General features: G+C 42.5%; 1 pseudogene; it reads right to left on the reverse strand.

The window, feature by feature from the left end:
* Positions 1-8,083: 8,083 nt before the first annotated feature.
* On the reverse strand, positions 8,084-9,019 carry LOC122095374 (annotated as a pseudogene).
* Between the last annotated feature and the right edge of the window lie 2,208 nt (positions 9,020-11,227).

Below are 11,227 nucleotides of genomic sequence, written 5' to 3' on the forward strand. Positions count from 1 at the left end.
AACAACAATGCTGGAGTATTTAGAGGCTGATACTTGTAGTCCCTGTCCATAGGAATGTATGGCCATAGGATGTGTCCAAGAAAACATAAGTCTACTTCTCAAATCTAAATTGTTTTGAGCCCTGCTAGGAGGCACACAGGAGTTACTGTGTACAGAAATATGCTGTCTACTTCTTTTTGGTGGCTTGTCTCTCCTTTGGTCAAGGTGTAGAGCACTCAGAACCTAGGGACCCTAAAACAAAATTATTATGTGGGTCCTGAGTTTCCAACCCCTCCTCAGCTCTCCAAGAATAGTGAGTAACATTGTTTTAAGGCCCCCATATTCTGAGTGCTCCATCATGTCATTTGAATAGGGCTGTGAACAACGAAAGGGGCTTTCGGCTGTGCTAGGATACACACAGTAGCTGCTGGGGACAGAAAGATGGTGTCTGTTTCTATTTGGAGAATTGTCTTTCATTTGAGGAATGTGTAGAGCACTCAGGACTTGGGGGCCTTAAAACATTTTAAGGCCCCAAGTAATGAGTGCTCTATCTTGTTGTTTGCATCCTGAGTTTCCAAACACTCATTAGCTCTCCCAGAATTAGGATGAAAAATTTTGACATGAACACTCGTTAGCTCTCCCAGAATTGGGATGAAAAATTTCGACATGTGCCTGTGGACAGCAAGAGGAGTTTTCAGCCCTGCTGGATGCACAGAGAAGCAGCAGCGGAAAGAAACATGTTGTCTACTTCTCTTGAGTGTCTTGTCTGTCTTTTGTGGAAGGTGTAGAGAATTCAGAACTTGGGGGCCTTAAGTCAATTCTGAGTGTCCTATATTGTGGTTTGCATCCTGAGCTTCCAAATACTCGTCAGCTCTCCCAGAATTGCGAGTAAAAAAATTGGACCTGGGGTTGGGAGTGTGGCTCAGTCGTAGAGCGCTTGCCTTGCATGCATGAGGCCCTGGGTTCGATGCCTCAGCACCACATAAGCAAAAAGGAAAAAGCCAGAAGTGGCTCTGTGGCTCAAGTGGTAGAGCGCTAGCCTTGAGCTGAAGAGCTGAGAGACAGTGCCCACACCCAGAGTTCAGGCTCCACAACCAGACCTCCCCAAAAAAATTGGACTTGAGGCTATGAAGAGCCAGAGAGGCTTTCTGCCCTGCTATGATGCACACAGCAGTTTGTGTGGACAGAAAGACACTGTCTGTGTCTTTTTGGTGGCTTTTCTTCCCTTTGGGGAATGTGTAGAGCACTCAGAACTTGGGTGTGTTAGAACAATTTTGTTTTCAGGCCCTCAACTTCTGGGTTCTCTATCTTGTCGTTTGCATCCTGAGGTCCCAAACACTCGATAGCTCTCCCAGAATTCGAGGGAAAAAATTCTATATGTGGCTGTGGACAGCAAAAGGGGCTTTCGGCCCTGCTAGGATGCACAAAGAGTTGCTGGGGACAGAAAGATGCTGTCTAATTCTCTTTGGTGGCTTGGTTCTCCTTTGGAGATGGAATAGACCATTCAGAATTTGGGGGCCTTAAAAATTGTTTTAAGACTTCCATTTCTCAGTGCTCTATCTTGTGGTTTGCATCCTGAGCTCCCAAACACTTGTCAGCTCTCCCAGAATTGCAAAAAAAAAATTGGACCTGTTACTGTGGACAGAGTAAGGGGCATTTAGCCATTCTAGGATTCAGACTGGAGCTGCTTCAGATAGAAAATGCTGGCTATTTCTCTTTGGTAGCTTGTCTCTCCTTTTGGGAAGGTTTAGAAGACTCAGAACTCTGAGACCTTTAAACAAAATTGAGTTCTTACTGCTCTCTCATGTCATTTGTGTCCTGAGCTCCCAGCCCTCCTTGGCTCTCTCAGAACTGTGAGTCAAAAATATCGACCTATGGCTGTGGACAATGAGAGGGACTTTGAACCCTCTAGGATGCACACAGGAGCTGCTGGGGACAGAAAGATGCAATCTATTTCTCTCTGGTGGCTTGTCCCTCCTTTGGGGAAGGTGTAGAGCACTAAGAACTTGGGGGCCTTAAACAATTTTGTTATATGGCCTCCAGGTTCTGAGTGGTCTGAATTGTCATTTGCAACCTGAGGTCCCACACCCTCTTCAGCTTTCACAAAACTGCTTGGAAAAAAAATTTTGACCTATAGCTGTGGACAGCGAGAGGGGCTGTCTGCCATACTATGATGCACACAGGTGCTGCTCAGGACAGAAAGATGCTCTCTAAATTGAAAACCCAGAAATGAACCTACAGACCTATAGCCATCTAATCTTCGATAAGGGAGCTAAAATAATAGAATGGAAGACAGACAGCCTCTTCAGTAAATGGTGCTGGCAAAATTGGTTAACTACATGTAGAAAACTAAAGCTAGATCCTTATATATCACCCTGCACCAGAATCAACTCCAAATGGATCAAAGACCTTGAACTCAAAGCAGACATTCTGAAAACATTACAGGATGGAATAGGAGAAACCCTGGGTCTCCTTGGCTCAGGCCGAAATTTTCTGAATAGAGACCCGGAAACACAACAAATCAAAGAAAGGTTGGACAAATGGGATTGCATAAGGTTGCAGAGCTTCTGCAGGGCAAATGACATAGCTAGCAAGATCAATAGAAAGCCCACGGACTGGGAGAAGATCTTTACTAGCCATACAACGGACAAGGGTCTCATATCTAAAATATACCTGGAACTCAAAAAATTAAACCACCCAACAACAAATCCTCAAAGAAACAACTGCCCAATAAGTGGGCGAAAGACTTAAAGAGAAGCTTCTCTGAAGAAGAAAGAAGGATGGCCAATAGACACATGAAGAAATGTTCAACATCCCTAGCCATAAAAGAAATGCAAATCAAAACAACATTGAGATATCACCTCACTCCAGTTAGAACAGCAAAAATCAAGAACTCTAACAACAACACATGCTGGAGGGGATGTGGACAGAAAGGAACCTTACTTCATTGTTGGTGGGAATGTAAACTTGTTCAACCACTTTGGAAAGCAGTATGGAGGTTCCTCAAAAGACTTCACATAGAACTCCCCTATGACCCAGCAATCCCACTTTTGGGCATTTACTCAAATGTTTACAAACAAGACCACACTAAAGCTACCAGCACAACTATGTTTATTGCAGCATTATTTACCATAGCTAAGATATGGAACCAACCCAGATGCCCCTCAGTAGATTAATGGATCAAGAAAATGTGGTATATATACACAATGGAATTCTATGCCTCCATCAGAAAGAATGACATTGCCCCATTTGTTAGGAAATGGAAAGGCTTGGAAAAAATTATATTAAGTGAAGTAAGCCAGGCCCAAAGAAACATAGGTCCCATGGTTTCCCTTATTTGCAATATCTAGTATAGGTATGAGTCAAGCGGAAAAAGTCAGAGAATGTGATGTTAGGAAAACGAACCCTCAAATATGTATTTTAATGGTTTTGTTTCTTTCATGCATGTGTTTCTAACGAATTTATAAGATTATTTCTTTGTTGCTTTGTATGTCCCTCCCCCACAGTGTAACCCCCGCTTTCACTATATTTGATGTCAGTATAACATGTGGAGGAGACGGGGACAAACAAGTCGTTTAAGGATTCAGGTGGACCTGTTGCAACAATGAGAAGTACAAAATGTCATGTCAAAACCAGCTTTACAATGTCGGAGTTGGGGGGGGGAGTAGGGGGGTTTGATTGGGTGGGGGTGAGGGGGGAGGGTGGGAAGGGAGGTGAAGGGTAAACAAAGGAGGAGGCTGCAATGCTTGGTAAGAAATGTATGCATTATCCTGCCCATGTAATTGTAACCCCTCTGTACAGTATGTTCTCAAATAAAATAAAATTAAATTAAAAAAAAAAAAAGAAAGATGCTCTCTATTTCTCTTTGGGGGTTTGTCTGTCCTTTTGGGAAGGTGTAGAGCACTCAAAACTTGGGGGCCTTAAATAAATTTGTTGGAAGGCCCCCATATTCTCAGTGCTCTATTTTGTCGTTTGCATCCTGAGCTCCCAAACACTCCTCAACTCTCCCAGAATTGCAAGGAAAAAATTGCGACCTGTTACTGTGGACATTTTGAGGGGCTTTCACCCCTGCTAAAAGGCACACAGGAGCTGCTGTGGACAGGAAGCTTCTTTCTATTTCTCTTTGGTGGCTTTTCTCTCCTTTGGGGAAGGTGTATTGTACTCAGTCTTTGGGGGCCTTAAAATAATTGGGTTTTAAATCCCCCAAGTTCAGAATGTTCTATCTTGTCATTTCTAACCTGACCTCCCAAACACTCTTCAGCTCTCTCAAAATTGCCAGGGAAAATTTTCAACATGTTGCTGTGGACAGAGAGAGGAGCATTCACCCTGCTGTGATGCAGACAGTAGCTGCTGGGGACCGGAATTTTCTGTCCCTTTCTCTTTGGTGGCTTTCCTCCTCTTTGGTGAAGGAGTAGAGCACTCAGAACTTTGGGGCCTTAAACCAATTTTGTTTTAAGGCTCCATGTTCTGAGTGCTCTATTTTGTCTTTGAATCCTGAGCTTCCAAACACTGGTCAGCTCTCTCAAAATTGTAAGGAAAAAATTTTGGCCTCTGTCTGTGGACAGCGAGAGGGTCTTTGAGCCCTGCTAGGATGCACACAGGAGCTGCTGGGGACACAAAGATGCTGTCTATTTCTCTTTGGTGGCTTGTCATTCCTTTAGGGAAGTTGTAGATCACTCAGAACTTGGGGCCTTAAAATTTTTTTAAGGCCCCAAGTTCTGTGTGCTCTTTCTTGTCATTTGCCTCCTGAGCTCCCCAGCTCTCCCCCAATTGTTAGTAACAAATTTTGAGACGTGGCTGTGCACAAGGAGAGGGGATTTTGGCCCTGATAGGTTGTGCACAGGAGCACCTGGTGACAGAAAGATGCTCTCAATTTCTGTTTGGAGGCATGCTGTTCTTTGTGGAATGAGTAGAGCATTCAGAACTTGGGGTCCTTAAAACAATTTTTTTCAGAATGCTCTGTCTTTTCTTTTGCATCCTTTGCTCCCAAACACTCGTCATCTCTCCCAAAAATGAAAAAAAAAATTTGGACGTGTTACTTGAGACAGTGTGAGGGTCTTTCAGCCCTGCTAGGATGCAGACCAGACCTGCTGGGTATAGAAAGATGCTGTCACTTTCTCTTTGGAGGATTGTCTGTCCGTTGAGGAATGTGTAAAGCACACAGAACTTGGGAGCCTTAAAACTATTTTGTTTTGGGCTGGGAAGGTAGCTCAGTGGTAGAGCGCTTGTCTTGCATGCTCAAGGCCCTGGGTTTGATTCCTCAGCATCACATAAGCAAAAAGAAAAAAGCCAGAAGTGGTGCTGTGGCTCAAGTGGTAGAGTGCTAGCCTTGAGCTGAAGAGCTGAGGGATAGTGCCCAGGCAAAGAGTTCAGGCCCCAATACCGGACCCCCCCAAAAAAACTATTTTGTTTTAAGCCCCCAAATACTCAGTGCTCTATCTTCTCATTTGCATCCATACTCCCAAACCTAAGCCAGCTCACCCAAAATTGGGAGGAAAATATTTGGACGTATTTCTGTGGATAGTGTGAGGAGCTTTTCTTCCTGCTAAAATGTATACAGGAGCTGATGGGGACAGAAAGATGCTGTCTATTTCTCTATGGTGGCTTGTTTCTCTTTTGGGGAAGGTTTAGAGCACTCAGAACTTGGGGGCCTTAAAAGAATTTTGTATTAAGGCCCCCATGTTCTGAATGCTCTATCTTGTCATTTGTATCCTGATCATCTAAACACTCTTCAGCTCTCCCAAAATTGTGAGGCAAAAATTTCCACATATGGCTGTGGACAGTGAGAGGGGCTTTGATCCCTGCTAGGATGCACACAGGGACAGAATGATGCTGTCTATTTCTCTTTGTTGAATTTTCTATCCTTGGGTGAAGGTGTAGATCACTCAGATTCTTATACAGGTATTTATATGATTCCCACTGTAGAGCCATTATCTCTTTTCCAGAATACGTCTCTTCCATCAGTTTACAAATCTCCACGAGTTATTAAATTCTTTTGGAAAAACCTGGGATAGGCTCCTAATTTTCTTTTAGTGATAGCACTAAAACTTTCTTTTTTTCCATTACTAAAACTTTCCTATGATTAAAGTATATGAAAACAGACAACAGAGGTACAGCTCGAGTACAGCAAAAGCTTTGAGTGAAAATGGTAAGCAAGAGCTTGAGACCCTGAGTTCAAGCTTTGTAATGGTACACATTAAAAAAAATGATGAAAATGGTCTGCATGGTATATTATAAAGACAAAAGTATCATTAGTGAATATCTTCTGAGAATTGACTAATCTAGTAAATACTAAAGAAAGCATAAAGAGAGCAAACAATACAAATTCCCCCTCCAAGAGAAGGAATTTTTCATATATGAATTTTGTTCCTCAGCATTTTTGAGTGCTAAGGCTCAAAAAACAGGAGGAGTCAACTGTCATTTCTTTATCAGAAATAAGGAGGCTCCTTTGGATCTCAAGTTAAATGCAAAGTTTACTCAAAACCATGGATGTAGTACACAAGGCAACCTTGTTCAGCAATGTCATTGGCTAGATGGGGCCTATTCTACCCTCACTTGTTTGCCAGCTGTCTCTGTCATTTAGTATCCCTTCTTTGTGTCAAGTTAGACAGAAAGCAGTCCTTCATATTCTGACAAAATCTTTGTATCAGAGATGTTAATTCTCTGAAACTGAGAAATGTCCTAACAGCAGATCACAAGATAAATGAAGTTCTCCTAACTTCTTGAGATTGTTTGTCACAATGATTCAGTTCTTTCATTACCATTTAGCTGTTGGTTTTGAAATAACAGCTTGTTCTAACTAAAAGAAACCCCCTTAAATATTACTTAAATATCACTATGATTTAGTCTGCGATGCTTGACTCATATGGATTGGCTCACGAGAAAAACTGAAGTAGACATTTAAAATGTATATTGAAGAAAGGTTTGTTTACCTTTCCTGTGGTGTCAGTTCTAGTGTTGAGAGGTTAAGCAGAGACACAGTGTGAGTAGACATAGAAACAATGGGAAACTGCATTTACAAGCCAGAAGGAGTAGGTATTGAATAAACACATGTGGTTTGAGTAAATGTGCTATAGACTCAACAAAGTTATACAATTACAGAAAAGAATTCATGTCTTTTGTGTGTGTAAAAACCGTTATTTTTCTTGAATATATATATATATATATATATATATATATATATATATATATATGCATTTGGTTACTACCCAAGAAAGCTTAAGCTACGTGGTTTAGTCCCCACATAACAACCATTCTCTCACTTAGAATTCCTTATGCCTTGCCATTTTGCCTTTCCGAGTGTTGTAGAAAATGAGAACTTTAGAAAACCAGCCTTTCTTGAAACTCAAGTCTGTATGAGCAGTGCTCAACCTAGCATGAACTGGTAGTTAAAACCAGCTGGAAAACTATACCTCCTAGACCAAGGTATAGTTGTTTACATGCCTAAAGGTCATATTAACTTACTGTAAAAATAAGGACTGTGTAGGTTGACAGAGATTGTTCACAATAATGAATGGATTTTAGTAGGGAAAACTCTATATCACAATCATGGATTAAACACTTAGCTAACTACTTTCCTGAAATTCTAAAACCAAAGTTAATTATTTTAAACTTGTAAACATCAAGTCAATAATAACATTTAGTTTTCTGGTATAAAATGAAAGCAACATAAAGAAGATAGATAAGTGTACCACTACATTTAAAAACAGTTTTAAATTCTGAATTATCTTGACTGATAAATGTATATGCCAATGCACCAAATATTTAATAAAGACCCAAGATATAGAATATTATTTTAAAATACACTTTTTTCAGACCAGCACCAGAAATATCTTTAGTTTCTGTAATATTCATTTCAACAGACATGTTAAATTTATTTCTAATAAAAAAATCACAAACTCTACAGAAATCATTGAAGATGTTTCCAAACAACTCTTGAATACATTTTGACATCAAAGACAGCCAATTCACTCGGAAGAATACCATGAGAACCCATGAACTTTACAGTAAGACACTGATGTTTACTTTGTATTGTGAAAATATTTTGTATCTGACACAAAGGATGAACTAGCATTTTCAAAATTTAAGAAAATTAACCGAACCATTAAGACTTCAGAGAAGAATTTGTACAGCTTTCCACAACTTCAAAGAGATAGTGATATATGATTGTCCTTCTGGCAATATTAAATGCAGTTTCTTCCAAGTTGTTCTTCAGACCTGGTTTGATATAATGGTTCATCAGAAGGAGATCCAGAGTATCTCTGCTAACTTTATTCCAGCATCAAGATGCAAGGGGGTCAAGAGGCCTTTTGTTTGGGCATTGATATCTACATCATGATGAAGTAAGAAAGAAGCCACTCTGGTGTTATTCCACTTACAAGCACTGTGCAGGGCCGTCCAGCCATCCATAGTTATTGTATGAATATCTACCTCTAGAGCCAACAACTCACTAATAATGTCTAAGTGTCTACTGTAGAATTCCTGATGAAGAGACATATACTCATTGTCACCTTAAATAATATTAAGATTCCTTAATATGTACTCTTTTTGTACTTTGCTTCATTTGATTCTCATTAACCTGAATAAACAGGCAAATATTGTGATGGCAACTTCAAGGACAAGAAACTAGAGGTTCAAAATTGTGTAAGCCTAAATACATGGTTCAAATGGGGGTTGAGGATGGGTTGGGGAAAAGATCTTCTAGCTATAAAAACCGATGGCTCTCCTACTATGTAATGGTCCTTGCCTTCTTAAAACAAAAAAATGTACCTGATTATTTTCAGCAGCCCAAAGAAGCAATTTGCTTGGATCCTTCTCCATTTTTTTGCATTTGATACCACTCTTCGCTTTTTTGATCTTGTTCCTCGCCTTCATCAGAATTGCATAACCAGAGACTTTGAGTACCGGTACGAATGAGGTGTCCATGTGTTTTCAACAGTTCATGTTGGTTAAAGTGGTCAGAAAAGTCCAGTGAATTTTTCTGCATCTGTTTTCTCATGGTGATTTATTTTCTTTTTCCATTTTTACTATTCTAAACAAAAACATTTTATATCCTAAGGGAGACTTCTAGAGATGAATTAGGTCTGCTTTACTTTTTTCATCAAGGTCTGAAAACACAAATTTCTTTTTTAGCAAAATGGTAATAGAGGCTTGATCTTCAGAGTATATAACAATCTTGCACATACAGAGTATCTAAATTCTGGTGGTTTTGTCATGATACTCATTATATATTAAATACTGGAGCTGATAGAGGAAAGTATGTATGATCCTTGTGATCCAACTCTTTTTATGTTTATTTTTTACACTATTAATTGTTTAGATATGATGGTTTTATGTTAAGAGTGAGTTTGAGGGCAGGGAAGGTAGCTTAGTGGTAGAGTGCTTGCCTTGCATGCATGAGGCCCTGGGTTCAATTCCTCAGCACCACATAAGCAGCAAAAGCTGGAAGTGATGCTGTGGCTCACATGATAGAGCGCTAGCCTTGAGATGCTGATGCTGAGCTGAGGGACAGTGGCCAGGCCCAGAGTTCAGGCCCCACGACAGACAAAAAAAAATATCTATCTATCTATCTATCTATCTATCTATCTATCTATCTATCTATCTATCTATCTATCTATCTATCTATCTATCTGGGAAAAGAGCAGAACAATTGTGTGTTATTTCCCTAGTGTGGCTCTGATACACCACTGCAGAGTTTGTGGTGTAGAGATCTGTGTTCACAGCTCTGCAGTCCAGCAGTATGGAATCAGAGTCTTCTGGGCCACATTCCCTCAGGAGGTACAAGGCACCGTGTGTTCTAGGTCTTCTCTCAGCTTCTGAACCTGTGAGAGCAGAATGAAGTCTCTACAGAGGGTCATCCCTGGGTGCATTTCTGGGACCCAATTACCCCCTTTTATGGGCACAGTAACAACAGGAAATGGAGTTGATCTCCTGCCAAGAGCTCATTTCCACATTCATAGGTACCAGGTGATGAGAGCATCCATATATGAACTTTGGGAACACAACCCATTACAATGTTCCTGCCTCTGGCAGCAGCCTCTACCTCCTCATTGACCTCATGGCTCATCTAAGGCCCCATCTTCTTCCTGGCACCCAGCAAATCGCTGTTGGCCCTGTCTGCTGGCTTGAGCTGACACTGTGAGAATTCAGTGAGAGCTGGGATGAGACTGCTCTGGGGTTCAGGACATTGAAGTTTGGAGTAGGATCACACAGAGGCCATTCTGTCTCAGGGTACTGAGCTATTGGGACACTTCCTCAGGGCTTCAAGTTTTCCTGTGTCCTGGGCAGAAGGAAGTAGTTGCAGCTACAGGCTAAGAGGAGGAGAAGAGTACTGCAGAGAGGGGCAGAGGCAGGAGCAGAGGAGGGGTGAGGAGAGGTGAGAGAAGGGAGGGCAGGAATGGGGTGGGAGCGGGGCGGGGGCACCAGTAGTCTATTTTCCTGGGGTCTAGGCTGCTGCATTTTGTCTGGTGGTGCATGCAATCTGGGATGGACCTGTGTCCTGCAGAGCCCTATAACCCCCAAGGTCTACATTGCACTGATCTGCCCCCCTTAAAGAGCTGCAGCCCCAGACACACCTCCCTGTCCACTTCTGGCCCAGCTCCAACTCCTCCCAGGCCACTTTTGGCCCATCTCCCTCTTCCCTCCCAGGGCAGAGCTTGGCAAGGCCAACTGCCCCAACTGCTTCACCTCCATTCTGTGATGGGCTTCTGTCGGTGATGGTCCTGAGTCTCAGCTTAGCTCCAGTTCCAGTCCCTGCCTGGCCTCCCCAACCGGCCTCCCGAGACCAGCCTCCTTGGGACCGGCTCTCCTGAATTCCCTCCCCTGGGACCGGCCTCCCCGGACTGACCTTCCCTGACTGGCCTTCCCTGGGTTTGCCCTCCACGGACCAGCATCCACAGACCGGTTTGGGCCTGCTTCCAGTTGAGCCTGCTCCAAGTCTGCAACTCCTCCAGGTCCAGACCCGTTCCTGGGGCTCCTTTGAGTCTGAGTCCCCTTTGAGGCCCATGCCTTCTCTGGGCCTGCTCGGGCTCTGCTTTGTGTTGGACTGTGCTCACTATCCAGGCTTGCTTCATGTCAGGGCTGATTCCCAGTCCAGGCAGACTCGGGATTCGAGTCTAGGGCTGGGTCTCAAGTTCCCGGTCCTGGCTGGCTCAGGATCTGCATCTGCTTGCAGACTGTTCAGTGTTCAGTGTCCTCTGCCATGTCCTCAGGGAGGCCTGGTGTGGGGAACTGTGGGACGTTCATTGTC

This window comes from Dipodomys spectabilis, unplaced genomic scaffold (genome assembly GCF_019054845.1).
Source record: "Dipodomys spectabilis isolate Male_0828 unplaced genomic scaffold, ASM1905484v1 ptg000345l, whole genome shotgun sequence".
NCBI lineage: Eukaryota > Metazoa > Chordata > Mammalia > Rodentia > Heteromyidae > Dipodomys > Dipodomys spectabilis.